The following is a 14,180-nucleotide window of genomic DNA, read 5'->3' as shown; positions in this document are numbered from 1 at the left end:
TTAACTTTATGCCTAAACCATACTTTCCTTCAAGGCTGAGGCTATGCGAATTTTTTCTGCAGACTCTGCTGTCGCGCAGCAATGACGGCACCTTAATCGCGTTTGTGGATTTGGGACATGGCCCGATGCAGATTAGCTTGGAGATTTGCAACAGCTCGTCTTCCGCGCATAAAGGCTTTCTTTTGTCGTGTTTTTTCGGTCGAACACTCACTTTGCTCAGGTTGTCCAATAGACACCTCTTCATTCCATGCCATGGTAATGTTCATGTTTTTTATATCAGTTCGTTATAAAAGTTAGACCATATTTACCGCTGACAGAAAGAGCACTTCCAGCTTAGACTTCTCACCTTCAAACTCAAGATCGGCTGTCGTTCATTTATGGATATCCTGAGACGAACTATAGTAGCTACACGCACGAGCAGGCTTCCCGGCAAAAATACTGGTTGACTCGAAAGTAGTTTCATTAATTAGGCACACGGAAGGACCAGTGTCAATCAATGCTGACCTGTGTCGGCTACAAGCATCGGCACTGTCGGAACGCCTGATTCAGCCAGGAACACAGTTTCTTTATCTTATTGGTGAGATTCTGTGGTCCCTTGACTTAGGAGGTGCGGCTGGTTATGAAGTACTGACCCTCGCGTGCATTTGAGGCTTGGTCTAGAGTTGTTACCCTGGTCTATCTTGATGCCACATTAAAATCTGTAGTCCCAACTTAGGCCAGGCACTGAAGCAGTTTGTCCGTTGTGGTTGGTGGCAAGCTAGAACTTGTTCCTGGCACTCTCGTGTCCTACCATGTATATTCGGGGCGATAACAGACAGTTCTGGAAGTATCGGCTCGGCTGTACAATTTCAATCCCACTTTTCCTAAGCAATACACAAATATATATATATATATATATATATATATATATATATATATATATATGCAGCCATATTGCTAGCCATCAATCGAATTTGTGCGCTCAAGCGAGATCTAATAAGGCAACTTTGCTTTCTTGCAGCGTGAAGCATGGCTGGATAATTCAATAAGAACCCCTCTTGTATGATATGCCTCCATTATTTCACGTGACAGTTTTTCTAAATATAATTCCACAGAACAGCAGTAATATCAGAGACTGTATAGCTGCAATCACAACAATTCAGAGATCGGTGCCAATTGGCAAAGCCCTTGAGTATACTATGATGCTCCTGTAATGTCATATTAAACAATAATTCAAATAGCCCTATTTACCGAAGGCCCTCAGACAAATAAATGCGTTGGAAAACAATTTGCATCCGTGGAATGAAAATGAAGCCTTGTTCCATGTTGCACTTTCTCTAGGCTGAAATTGCTTGTTGAGCACGCGATTGTGCACTGAATTACAACTTCCCTTCAACTTAACCGTAGCAGAAAACACGACATTCACCTTAAATTTTGATGTAACCATATTCAACATATGCGAAAAGGAATGGGCATAACGAATCGCTGCAAGTTCGTTCTGGGCAAGCTGTTAGTATCTTTACTGCGCAAGTTGAATTTTGGTGTGGCAAAGCAACCTGTACATTCTGCTTTCCTCAAGTACCGCCATCTTACTTCTGAGTGAACTGCTTCGCTAGAGCCTACAAATTTGGTAAATTACTATGCAGTTTGATGGACGTTTGCATGGCGTGTTTCGATAGCAAGCGTGAACGATGATTTTAAACAAATTTTGTTTTGCCTATATGCATTTTTATGGTTATGCCTCGGTCGGCCTGTCTCTCGATGGGCCGGCTGCTGGGCAGGTTCTCCCCAAGTAGGTTTCTCCTTACTCTTAAAGAGAAGGAGCACGAGCGGCATTTGCACCTCAACGATGAATCCGCAGCACAGCTGTCTACTGCTCTAACCACAAAGGCTTGTTAAGACCTGCGACTTAAAACAGTCGCTCGACCAAGTTGGTCACAAAGCCACCAGCCGCAAATGGGCGCAAATCTTAACTTTTATCAAAAATCCACAATTTTCGGCCAGTAGCTCGCTGCTTGATTTTGCACTTGCAAGGCCGTGGTCGCCAAACTACTAACTCAATTAGCGGCATGTCGAAAGTTATCATGCCATTTGATGCGGCGTTCGTCTGCAACCGGCCAAGTACAATTTCCACACCACCATGGCAGATTGTAGGCCAGTAATTGGTGTCTTGCCTTGTGTTGCTGGTGCGTAGCAGATCCAGTAACGTGTCGAATCTACACGGTAGCATTCGAAGGAATCTCAAGAACAACAGAAAACACAAAAAGTGTGTACCCATTCCCACGGAGCGCGAACTACAGATTACAGCTCACTCTCAATAATACTCCTCGTTATTGGCGCACATTTCTGGCAGGAGATGGCTTGCCTGGCTGGCCAGTTATCGCGAACGCAGGCATTGGCGCACGTTCTCGCATTCCTTTTTCTTCGGAGACTTCCACGCTGCCACAGCTGACGCCACGGTACAGCACATCAGCTCAGTGACAACGCCTTCTTTTTCGCTCGATTCAAAATTCATGGCAGTTGCCGGAATTTGAAACGAGAGATGTGCGGGTAGATTGCATAGATCCCGAGAGGTCTCGCTGAGAACAATAATCTACGGGATTGCGACTTGCTGGTCGCGCTAATAAGGGCTTGCCGGTGTGAGCATCGGTTGCCTTCAGTCTCTTTGTGGTCGCCAGTTGAAAATGGTCGCGCAACCTCCTCAAGTCGCCGGTGTGATTGAGCCTTTAGGCCACAATCGGAATTTCTTTTTTTTTTTCTGTGGTGTGGCCGGGGTAACTCAGTTGGTCGGTTGGCCGGTTCCTTGTCGGGTTCTCGCCAACTAGGTTCCTCCTCACTGTAAAAAAAGCAAAGCAGGACAGGTGGAAAAATCTCAACCTCGGGCCTCTGGCACAGCAGCTCGATGCTTTAATCATTACGTCAGAATCGCAGTGCCAAATTTCTGCTCAGTCTTTAACTGTACTTGTAGTTTCGTTCATTTTGCGACACATATCTACCGATATAAGCGCAGCCTAGCCACTTTATGTTGTCTTATCAGATATAGTGGATTGGCTGACGTGGGTAAACACGGATATCGATTTCGGAGGTTGGACACAGCCGTACCAAAATAAAAAAAAATGGATCGATTTCATGGTTCTGGTATTGCTTTGCACTTTTATTATTTTGGTCTGAGAAGATATACCATGAAAGGGATCCGCTCTCAGTGTTTTATTCCATGACATTTGTTCTCGGATGTCATTCTCTATATTCCGAGGAATTGCTTTGTCAAGAATGCATGTGAAATGTATGTTTAATGTATATATGCACTCCCTACAGTATGTAAGCATTATAGACATCCATAGACATTGATACTGTTCTGATAAAAGTGTAAAATGGTTATGTTATGTGTGTTTTTCCCGTGTTTTTCTGTTTTTTTTTGTGATGAAAGCGTGACTGTCATCTTCGCCTAAAACCGCTTAGCAAACTGTAAAGGCTCAGAGGCCGTTGTAAGCCATTTTAAGTCTTTAGCCTCTGCCCCTCTAGCAGGCACTGTATTTGGTCTGTTGAAAACAAAGGAAAAAAAACGAGGCAACAGCAACTTTAGCAATAGAATCGTGTTGCACTACAGCCCATATATACCGCATGTGATACATGCAGGTGTGGCGAACACCTACACCTAAACAAATACAGAAAATCTGCGCTCACTGGGACGCGGGATGCCGACACCTCATTTTCTGCGACATGGTGCCCTTAATAATTTTAGGTTAAAAGATAAAATGAACAAGACAAATATCTAGAACCACTCCTATACAAAAGTCGCGAAGCAAGTGAGACGTAAGTAGCTTGTGGCCTGTTTTATTAACATGTACAGTTCGCAAGATACTAGAACATATTATTCTCTAGCATAAAAAAATCCTACCTTGAGGATTATCTGCACTAAAGATTTATCCATCAAGATTTCCCTCTGAGATAATGAAAGTGACACGAAGATTTATTCACTTTTTATGACATGTCGGATGGCGTCGATATTAAAAATCAAATTGCCTAATAGCGCCAGATATTTCGACGGCCATCGATCGAACGTCACCGGATAAATAATATGTAAACACGTGCCATGCTAGGTAATTAAGCCATATTTAGTGTGATAACTGACCACTTCAAATATTATTTTAGATTCATGGAAACTCTTAGTCAGTCATCGAAGACTGCGGAGCCGTACGTGATGCCCCCAGGAATAAATTTTGGTTCTTGTCCTGTTTTAAAAGTCTGTAAAAGAACATATCTACAAATGTTAACGTTAAAATTACATCATCTGCCAATTATCGCATTAATAACAATGCGATAACCCGCATAATATAGCCTTCGACTGAACTTTACAAACCGTGTGGAGATGGTGCTCATGTTAAACTCGAGTCTATAACAATGTAAGGGACTAAACTGTTGGTGTAGTCTTAATGAATCGTACAAGACTCTGTTTGGCATAGTCGAATACAGAGCCATCTTCAATATCTGTGAGGCATCTGGTGCCGGGATCTGATATAGTTATCTACGACACGCGAAACCATCTTTACTCTCACACGAAGATAGTACTGCAATATCTTTTCAATGCAATGTGGACAACAACATAGATCCGATTTGCATGGAATTAAGCTATTGTTGTGCCTGTTTTAAAACAGACGAAAGATACATCAATCGTGGGAAGTTACCGGCCTATCGTACTAATAAGTTGCTTTGTAAGCTATCTGAAAAGATCAGCTGCCGGATACTACCCGTCCTCAATACAAAAAAAGAATACCGGACCCATTTTAATGTGCTTTTAGAGAAGGTGGTTGTAGAGTCGATCGTCTCGTCGAAATTCAGGCAAACATTCGCGATGCTTTCTCACAGAAATATTGTCTTTTTCTCTGTGTTCCTTGGTAAACAGAAGGTTTATGACAGGACTTGGCATTTTTGAATTTTGTTCCACATATCAGAAATGCATATCTGCGGCAACATGTTTTTGATGTAATAGAACCACACCGTACGTTCCGTGCTAGAGTTAGTAATTTTCATTCAGACCATTTATCTAAGAAACTGGGTTACTTCAGGGTGTAGTATTTTTACGGCTGAGGCCTATGCATACTTTTAGATTTCAAGTACACATACCATGTAAAGATTCAAAAAACAATAATTACGCTGACATTTCCAGCTTTGTTAACGCTCTATTTTCACTACAAAATCGGAGTAAATGTACTTAGCTTTACTCCGCTCTATGCCAAGATTACGCTTTTCAACATATTGCCATGTTCTAGTAACGCTGGAAGCCGAACACGAAGTGTGTGCGGTAGCTGCTGCGAAAACGAACAGTAAACGACCGTTCTCTTGGAATTGACTACTTGCGTTTTCCTCTCGCGACAAACTGGTGGTTCTGTGGGGCACAGATACGCCCTGTGCCTGCTGGTCCTGAAGAAGAAGCTACCGACGCCGGTACTTCGTGGACGGCAGAAATCCATTGAAGCAGTCGTCGCCTCCAAGGTCTTCCATCGCAATGCAGTCCCCTAGCGAGCTCTGCGAGGAAGATGCGGCGAACAACCGCAAGCCGAACCAAGGGGATCCTAAATGCTGCTGTACCATGCACTGTCGTCGCGCCTCGCACACCTAACCCGTTCCACCGCGGTGCCATTGAGGACGTTGAAGACGGATTAGACCATTTCGACCGGGTTGCCATTTTAATTAGTTCGACGATCGCTGTAAGTTGAAGAATGTCTACTTTTCCCGTTTAGTGTCGGCAATAGTGTGGTAGGATAACCACGAAGCCTCATTTAACATCTGGTATGAGCTTCGGCGACTGCTTCCGACGCCTTCAACACTCCCGAAAGGAAAGAAATATGCGAACAGGCGCTATTTTCGAGTTTCCAAATGCTAAACAAAACCATCACCACGTTCGTCGAAGACATCATACGAATTTTCCGTCGGGCCAACCAATTAATGCTCGAAGACAAGATTGTGCTTTTGCAAATGCGAGACGTAAAAGACCAGATTTTTGCGGGCCTCATGCGCAGTCATGGTACAACAGTGTCTCGGTTCCTCCGTGAGGCAACTATAACGGAAAGCATGCTTCGGCAGCGGCTTTCGCAGTATGGACGCCCGATCACCATGGCTGCTGCAGGCTCGCTTGTACCTGCAACTGATGACAGGGAGCCCCTTACTGAACTAATATTTCAGGTTGTTCGAGAGTTCTACAAGTATTATGCATCTGCTACGTCCCCTCCAAGTGCCTTCGCTCTTACGGACGTCATTCGGGAGAAAATCACGCAGGTGGTTCTACCCTGGTCAACACGAATCCAACACGAATCGAACTTCCACGTTTTCGTACGCGTATGCTCTTCGGGTTTCTTCACCGTGAATGGCCCGTGTCTTGTAGCCACCTGCAGGGATTCCTCAACGATTCCCAAGTCCAATGCACCACACGACTCTGCAAGCAGCCTTTGATCTTGGTCCGTGGAAGTACACAGTATGACGCACTCCCGACAACAGTCGGTCGTGCTAGGACGGTGGGGATTGTGGACCCTTGTATTGCGACTGCCAGCACCGATCAATTCGTCTGCGGGGATACCACGCGGAAGCTCTCTGCTCGTGCTAGGGCGGGCGTCCTCATGAAACTGAAGAATACGTGGAAGCAACAGTCTTACTCTTGCCCCACAGGGAAGTCAATCGCCGTCGCCATCACCTAGTTGTCAAGCGTCAGCAAACCGTGCTCGACCTGCCATTGATTCCACTGGAGTCAACGGCGGAAGCCTACGCCGGGGAAGCTGAAAACACTGACCTCCGCGAGAATATCCCCCGCCGGCGCCACCTCCTCGCGACATACAGCTTACACCTTCCTTCAAAACCGCGAAAAGAACTTCCGCTGCTATTACAGTTTTCGTGAACTGTTATCCGGCAACTGGGCTTGCCGATACGGGATCTGATTACTCGGTTATGCTTGCCTTACTATCCACTCGACTACGCAAGTTGCTAACAGCGTCGGACGGCCCACACCTGCTCACAGCTGGAGGACCCCTTCTGTCACCCACTGGATGATACAGCGCCATATTTGCAATTTGTACGTCGAACTTCGCAGTACCTTTCCTTGCGCTACCCAAATGTTCTCGGGAGGTTATATTGGTCATGTAATTCCTTCGCGAATATGGGGCGACCAATGATCTGCGTGATTTGTTCAGGACTTTTTCTGTTTCTTCGGATTCTAATGTGGATGATGAACATCATCATGCGGTTTACGTGTGGTGGATGCCTGCGCAACGTAACCGCCTCAAAGTAGCATCTTCATCCCCGTTGAGTGCCTACAATACCAACTAGATATAGGCATTGCCGGAGGCAACCTCATCATTTCGCTGGATCAAGAAGTCTGCATCGCAAGAGGTCTCGTAGATCTCCAATGTAGGCGGCGCACGATGCTAGTTACTAATATCAGTGGCGAATACAGGAACTTTGCGAAGCATACCCCGATGCCCTTCTTTGAAACACTGTACGATTCCAACGCCTGAGCTTCGGTAACGACAATCTCGATTCAGGAATACAGCGATGTGGACTTGACCAGTCAGGTCAAGATCAATCCACAGCTGGAACAACTCAAAAAGGAGAGGCTCGTGAGTGTACTATCATCATTTAGCGACTCTTTTGCCACCACGTACAAAGTCAGGCAGACCTCTCTAACCAAACACAGAAACATCACTGGCCGGACCGTCCAACCTGTTCGCAGAACTCTCACCCCGTATCGTCAGGTCAAAAACACACCGACGCCGATTGGGTCTCCCGCATACCTGTGAAACCTGTCCCAGTAGATACTGGCGAGGACTGGGCTTTTCTTTCTACTCTTTCATCTTTAAAAATAGTTAGAAAGCAACGCCAAGACTCCGAACTGCAGCGCTTGATTGAATAGCTTGAAGGACGCCGCCAACAATCCCCGCGGCAGTTCGCGCGTCATTTGTCCTCTTTCTTCCTTCATAGGGAGATCCTATACAAGCGCAACTTTCATCCTACGGAAACCGTTTTCCTACTCGCTGTTCCCACTTCGCTTCACGACGACATTTTACGTGAGTGCAACGACAAGCTAAAGTACGGGCATCTTGCTTGAACGCGTATTTTATCAATCATGGAGCAGAAGTACACTTGGCTAAAACTCACAACTTCTGACGCAGTACATCAGAAGTTGTCAAGACTGCCAACGTTGCAAGGATCCACGAATGAAACCAGCCGGTCTGCTTCAGTCTGTACGGCCCCCTTTCTCGCCTTTTGAACAAATGTAGATGAATTTACTCAGCCGGTCTCCCGAGCCTTCAGTTTATTACCGTTGGATCGTTGGTGCCACCGATTACATCACTCGATAGTGCGGAAGCCAAGCCGTCAAGCGAGCTACTACTTCAGATGTAGTCAACTTCTTTGTTAAAGATATCGTCCTGCGACATCGCGCTCGCGCTGGCGCCATCACAGAACAGGGTACAGCCTTCAACGTGCAGTTGGTCGGAGATATTCTGCAGCTGAGTGGAACAACGCACCGTGCGACAACTGCGTATCACCCGCGGAACAACGGGTTAACTTAGCGTCTCAGAAAAACGATTGCAGATATGCTTTTCTTGTATGTTGCCTCGAATCATAAAATTGGGACGCACTGCTCCCGTATAGGACATTTGCATACAGCACTGCGCTTCAAGAAACTTCAGGGTTTCCTCCTTTCCGTCTGGTCTAGGGACACGACGTCACCACTATGCTCTATGTAATGCTCCTGCACACTCTCTCTGATAAGACCAGTCCAGATACAGACACTTTTGTGTAGCGTGCCGAAGAAGCATGGTACCTTGCACGTCACTAAAATTCTTCCTCGACCAAGTGAACATGCTCGTCAATGCAACCCACGCCACCAAGCTGTAATATTCAAGGCGGTAGATCTCGCATGGGTTTGGACCCCTATATGTCATCGAGGCCACTCAGAAAAATAGCGCTGCTTATTTCGACCCTCCATATTCTGTATCGCCTAAGTCAACCACGAAATTGTCCCAGCCGAATCATCGCACGACTCTTGTAGACCACGCTCCTCTAACAGTTTTCGCGTCACCAGGATAAAGTCCTACCCATCGCACTGACTCCCATTCACAAACATTGTGGTGCGCTCCCTGTCCACACGCCCACTGTCTTGCTCAGTTCTCTTATTTTATGCCTCTGGGATTTATCCCGTTCCCAACTGTTTTGGCTTAGCTTTCATGTCGCATAGACGGAGTCTCTTCTTTTGGAGGGAGGGGTAATGTCACGTGCTAGTAACGCTCGAAGCCGAGGACGAAGAATGGTACGTAGTAGCTGCTGCAAAAACAAACAGTAAACGACCATTGGCTTGGAGCTGACTGCTTTCCTTTTTCTCTCGCGACAATATATATGCTGGCTGCCGAAGCAGAGAGGCAATGAAGACAACATGCTTGCCGGCAAACTGGCTACTTCTGTAGGATCAAACAATAAAAACTCGTCCATCATGGTCCCTGCTATAGATCTGAAACTATGCCCCTCAGAAAACTGAGGTGCTATTGGCAATGCTTGTGGGGCACGTAATACTCAAAGAAGCTTTGTTTAATACAGCCGTACTTAAGAAGTTTCTCACGTACAAACAAAACAAGAGGTACAGAGGTCACTTTCTGTCGTCTTCAAATAGGCCACACGTATAGCACACACTTTTATCTCTCAACAAACAGTGATCCTCATGTCTGTGGGAAATGTGGCGAGACGCTAACTTCTCTCCTCTCTTGCTTGAATGTCACAAAGTAAGACAGCAAAAGAAAAACAAAGCACTTTCCTTTAGCATAGAGACAACGTTTGCCATTGGCTCTCGCATTGTTTCTGGGTAAAGGCGAGGTCACATACATGAAATCAGTGTTAGGCTTCTTGTATGACGTTCGTACACTAAGCCTTATACGTCCGACCGATCCATAGAACGGTGTCTCGATAAAGGCCTGCGGCCACACATTATGCGCCTATTTGCGAGCACCCTCCGCCTGGTTATCATCCGGCCCTGCGTAACACGGCTACACATCGGACTGCGTTACCGATAAAACACAGCGCCACTGCTGCGTCACCGAGGTATGCGCCACCGACGGTGGCTACAAAAACAGGCTGCCCGGCTGGGAAGAGTTGCCTTTTGCCTTCCGCTACCTTGACGAGCGTAGCATTGGTATGCTCGTCCGCTGCCATCACTAATCCAATAAACAGTTGTAACGCTTTTATGTTGGGATTCGTCCTTCGACAGACACGACATCGCACAGGCCTATGCTGCTGCAGTAGTATCATAGCACACGCCTCCAGGCTCTCGCGTTCAGGCGTCCCTGTGAGTCAGTAGTGCTGCTTGAAAATATTATCAATTGAGCGTTTAGGTTTATATGTCATCTATGCACATAGCACACGTCACTGTAGTCATTGACGCTATTTGGCCATACCTGACCCTTGCGCCACTAAACACTGCACGTCATCGTCATCATCATAGTCTCTGCTACAATTATGTGCATGTCTGTTGTCAATTAAAGAGCTTGTTTTTACAGCGGGGCGCGTCCTAAACATCATATTACGAGTGCTTTTACCTTTTTGCGAATGCGCTTGTTTCCCAAGGTTTTCTTGTTCTACCCTGTCTTTTGTTTGTTATTGTTATTTGTTGATTTATTGTTATTATTTGTTGGCTTTCTGAATTCCGCCCCTGGGCGGAATTCCGAATATTCCTAATTCGAAAATATTTGGAATAGCAAATTTCGGGTGATCGAGTGCCAGAACATAATATAAGGGAATGCCGCGGCTCAGTTACATGTTTATTGAAGAATCATAGTTCTCGTGCTTTTGTGAATTGCACTACTGATTACCTAACCAGGGGGGATGATGTGAGCCAAAGATATCACTTTGGAATACGTGTTTTGACGCACACCGCTTGACATCTACCTGTTTACAACACGGAACGCACACTTCTTCGCCATTGACTTCAGCTCTTTCAGGCAAGCGTCACTAGGGAAAACTTTTGTGAAGAATGCTCAAGTGGTCAATCTATCAAAAACTTATCATACGAAAGACAAGCAGCATAGACTTTTTATCAACTGTTGTCCGGGCAGCACCTGCCTATTGAACGGGAAAAGCCATGTGATTGTAACATTTTCCAAGCGTTTAGGAGTCGTTTTGACCGTGTACGGAAGTGCGATTAGACAGCGGCAACCCTATTGCACATACGCCTCCCACAACGAGTAATGGGCGAAGAGTCAGCCTTCCACCGCTTCTCCACGAGCTATCCGCCAGGTGGGCAAGGGGTGGCCAGAGACCTAGAAATATATGTAACGTCCTTCGAATTGAGAACCGCCATCGAAAGCAGAGCATTAGGCCTAGGAAAGTCTGCACTTCTCAACCTTTTCTTTTTCTTATGACTGAAGGACTTCATTTCTGTTACGTTGAGCTTACGCTTCTTGCATAGATCCTCATGTATACATGGTCTAGGCATTAGTAGCACATTCATCCTTCGAGGATTGGCCAAGAATCAGGCATTTCAAAATTGCATGCAAAATAATAAACGCAATATAATTTCAAGAAAATGTGAGTTGTAGGTAGAATAAATTCCACGGGTAGTTTCATGCCATGATGTTGTCGATTGCTATCTTTATCGTCCTCAGCCACCACATGCAAATGATCTCTTGAACGTTTTCCGTGTCAAATTTGGTTAATTAACTGAATTTCTTTGCCGTTGATTTGGCTGCAATCACAAGCTCTCAAGAAGTAGAACACTGCAAGGGTTTTTACAACAATGTTTATTTTGACCCCTTAAAATTTACATTTGGGATCTCCATCAATGACAAGTGTAGTGTCCAAACATGCGCTGAACGATTCCAGGGCACAGGCAAGGGGGAGGACATTCGACCCCTCTGTAGCAGTCCTAAAGAAAAGATCGCAGAGTGGTTTAGCAAGTCATTTTTTATGTATTCAGTGTCGCTCGTTATTTATCTGCTAGAACAGTATATAAATGGAAAGTTTATATAGACGCGCATACACTTTAAAATTGAGCTGTTTTATTATTCGCTCTCCCACTTTGCTTTCTTTTTTCTTCTTTTGCATATTTGTTGTACTGTAAAAGCGTCGCACAAGCTCTGGCTCCATAAAATGCTACCAATTGCGATGATTTGAGGGAAATGAAGGTGTCTTAGAGAATCATCGGAATGCTCCACTCACTGATTTGCAGAGGCATTTCTTACTTTACCACACGGGAAGTAGACGCAAAATAAAGCGCTATGCGAACAAGAACCTGATAATTATGATGAAAAACAGATCTTTTTAAACTGAAGTCCAGAAATGTGGATCATCTTGTGCCCTTTACACACGGCACCCATAGCATAGAGTGTCGATTTGAAACAAGTTTCGTCTCCTTGTACCTTTTTTATCACAGAGAGAAATTAGACTTTGCAAAAAACTGCATAGACTCAAGAAGACGAACCTATCATATTGAGAGATGCCATGGTTTTTAAATGACAAATGACGTGTTGGTTTGGGTGTATTGTTTCTTTTCTACCGCTTCCTCTGCGAGGGGGGCCATATCTAAAAACAATACGCCAGCATCCTCAATCTACAAAACAATGAATATGAGAACTGAAACAAATAAATGCAAACGTACTCTCGCCACAAGAAAACATAACTGATCTCTTTCTTAATGGTAGTTTTTGCTTGATTAAGAACTGAACTGTTAAAGCGCCAGTACCTCGTGCGCGTTCTTCATGGCAAGTAACGCATTCACATGCTGTACGACATTACGCTGCCTTCGGGATTTTACGCAGGTTGCAATAAAACAGGCTGCGGGGTTTCTTTTCTGGAGCAAGTGCATGCCAGCTGCCAGGCTTCGCATATCATCGTGCTCGTCATACAATCGTCGTGATTGAGAAGCTACCGTTGTTAATTCACTCACACTTGCCTCACAGGGCGCGTGTCCACGTCACCAGATATCGAGTGCCACTTCAGCCCGATATGCGCAAATCCTGGCGCTAATATACGTCTATTGTATATTCTACAATCTATGGGTTGCTTGGTTATGTCAAAGGATGCATTGCAGTGCAGCTCGGCCATCATTGACTTGTTGCTACGGAGTCAACATCTTTTATTGCAACTGGTGAATCAGTTTAAATGTGATCAAAATGATGAATTTGAAGAGGAATTTGATCGTTTTCTTATGCTCAGTCAAAAAGCGCCTGATTAACTGCACTTTGGCACCGAGTCCTGTACAGAAACAAATTGGGCAGAACAGCTGAATTATTGTAGTTCCTTCAAAAGTGACGGTAAAGCTGGCTGCGCAACGCTAGGGTATTTTGTTTTAATATCATGTAAAAAGCGCATAAAATTAATCGGAAAAATATACCAGCATACAATGAAGACTCAGACACACTGATGTGTGTATCTAACAATGACAGACAATTTTCTCGCTAGTTTTGCACCTGCGTATACATCCTGCAGAACCTATTGAACTAGCGCAAAGCTAAAACACACAGAGAAAAAGCTAGTGCGCGCACAGAAAAATGACCATGACAACGAGATCCACCTATGTGTGATTAGACAGGACACATTGCGAAAGTCCACAGAAATACTTTTTTAACAATTCATATAGGGCTGCTAAGATTTATAGGGGTGTACAATATATCACCTATGCTGAGATAAATATTTCATATGGGAGGGTTACTTCAAATATAGTCATTCTCAGAAACATTTCAAAGAATGCTTACGAAAAGCAGCACGATAATGGCACCATTGCAGAATAATTGAAGCGACAAACATCAGAAATTCCGTTCGAAGCTTTCTTCTTTTTTTTTTTTTTGGCTATGGAAACATGACATTTCGCAGCAAAGGGTCAGTATAAGAATCGACGTTAGAAGTAATCACTGAACCTTAACGTCAGCTTGAATACGTAAATACAGGCTGTCCTGTCCGAAACAGGAACCAAACTATTCAGGAGACATATTAGGGCAATGCGCCACGATCCTGCTTTTGCGGAATAGCTATCTTTACAGAATGCCCATTGCGAATGAAGGAACGTGAAAATTAAAACACACACTCACCAACACCTCTATTGCCTGTTTTCGCTTCCCCTAGCCATAGCACATAAGGCTCCCCGACTCAAGGAACCGTCTGTACCGGCATGCTGCCTCAGCGTCACCCACCGATATTCAGCGGGACTGACGACCAAGACGTCGAGT

The 14,180-nt window shown here is 45.0% G+C and overlaps 1 long non-coding RNA gene across 1 annotated transcript in view; it reads right to left on the bottom strand.

Annotated features, from left to right (window-relative positions):
• Nucleotides 1–11,762: 11,762 nt before the first annotated feature.
• Nucleotides 11,763–14,180, bottom strand: part of LOC129380665 (uncharacterized) — a 42,189-nt gene continuing 39,771 nt past the window's right edge. The window contains exon 4 of the long non-coding RNA XR_008608849.2: nucleotides 11,763–11,881. This is a non-coding gene — a long non-coding RNA (uncharacterized lncRNA). The remainder of the gene's footprint in view (nucleotides 11,882–14,180) is intronic.

Source organism: Dermacentor andersoni, chromosome 10, assembly GCF_023375885.2.
Source record: "Dermacentor andersoni chromosome 10, qqDerAnde1_hic_scaffold, whole genome shotgun sequence".
Lineage (NCBI taxonomy): Eukaryota > Metazoa > Arthropoda > Arachnida > Ixodida > Ixodidae > Dermacentor > Dermacentor andersoni.
Note: the sequence above shows the minus strand (reverse complement) of the source record. Positions and strands in the feature narration are given on the sequence as shown.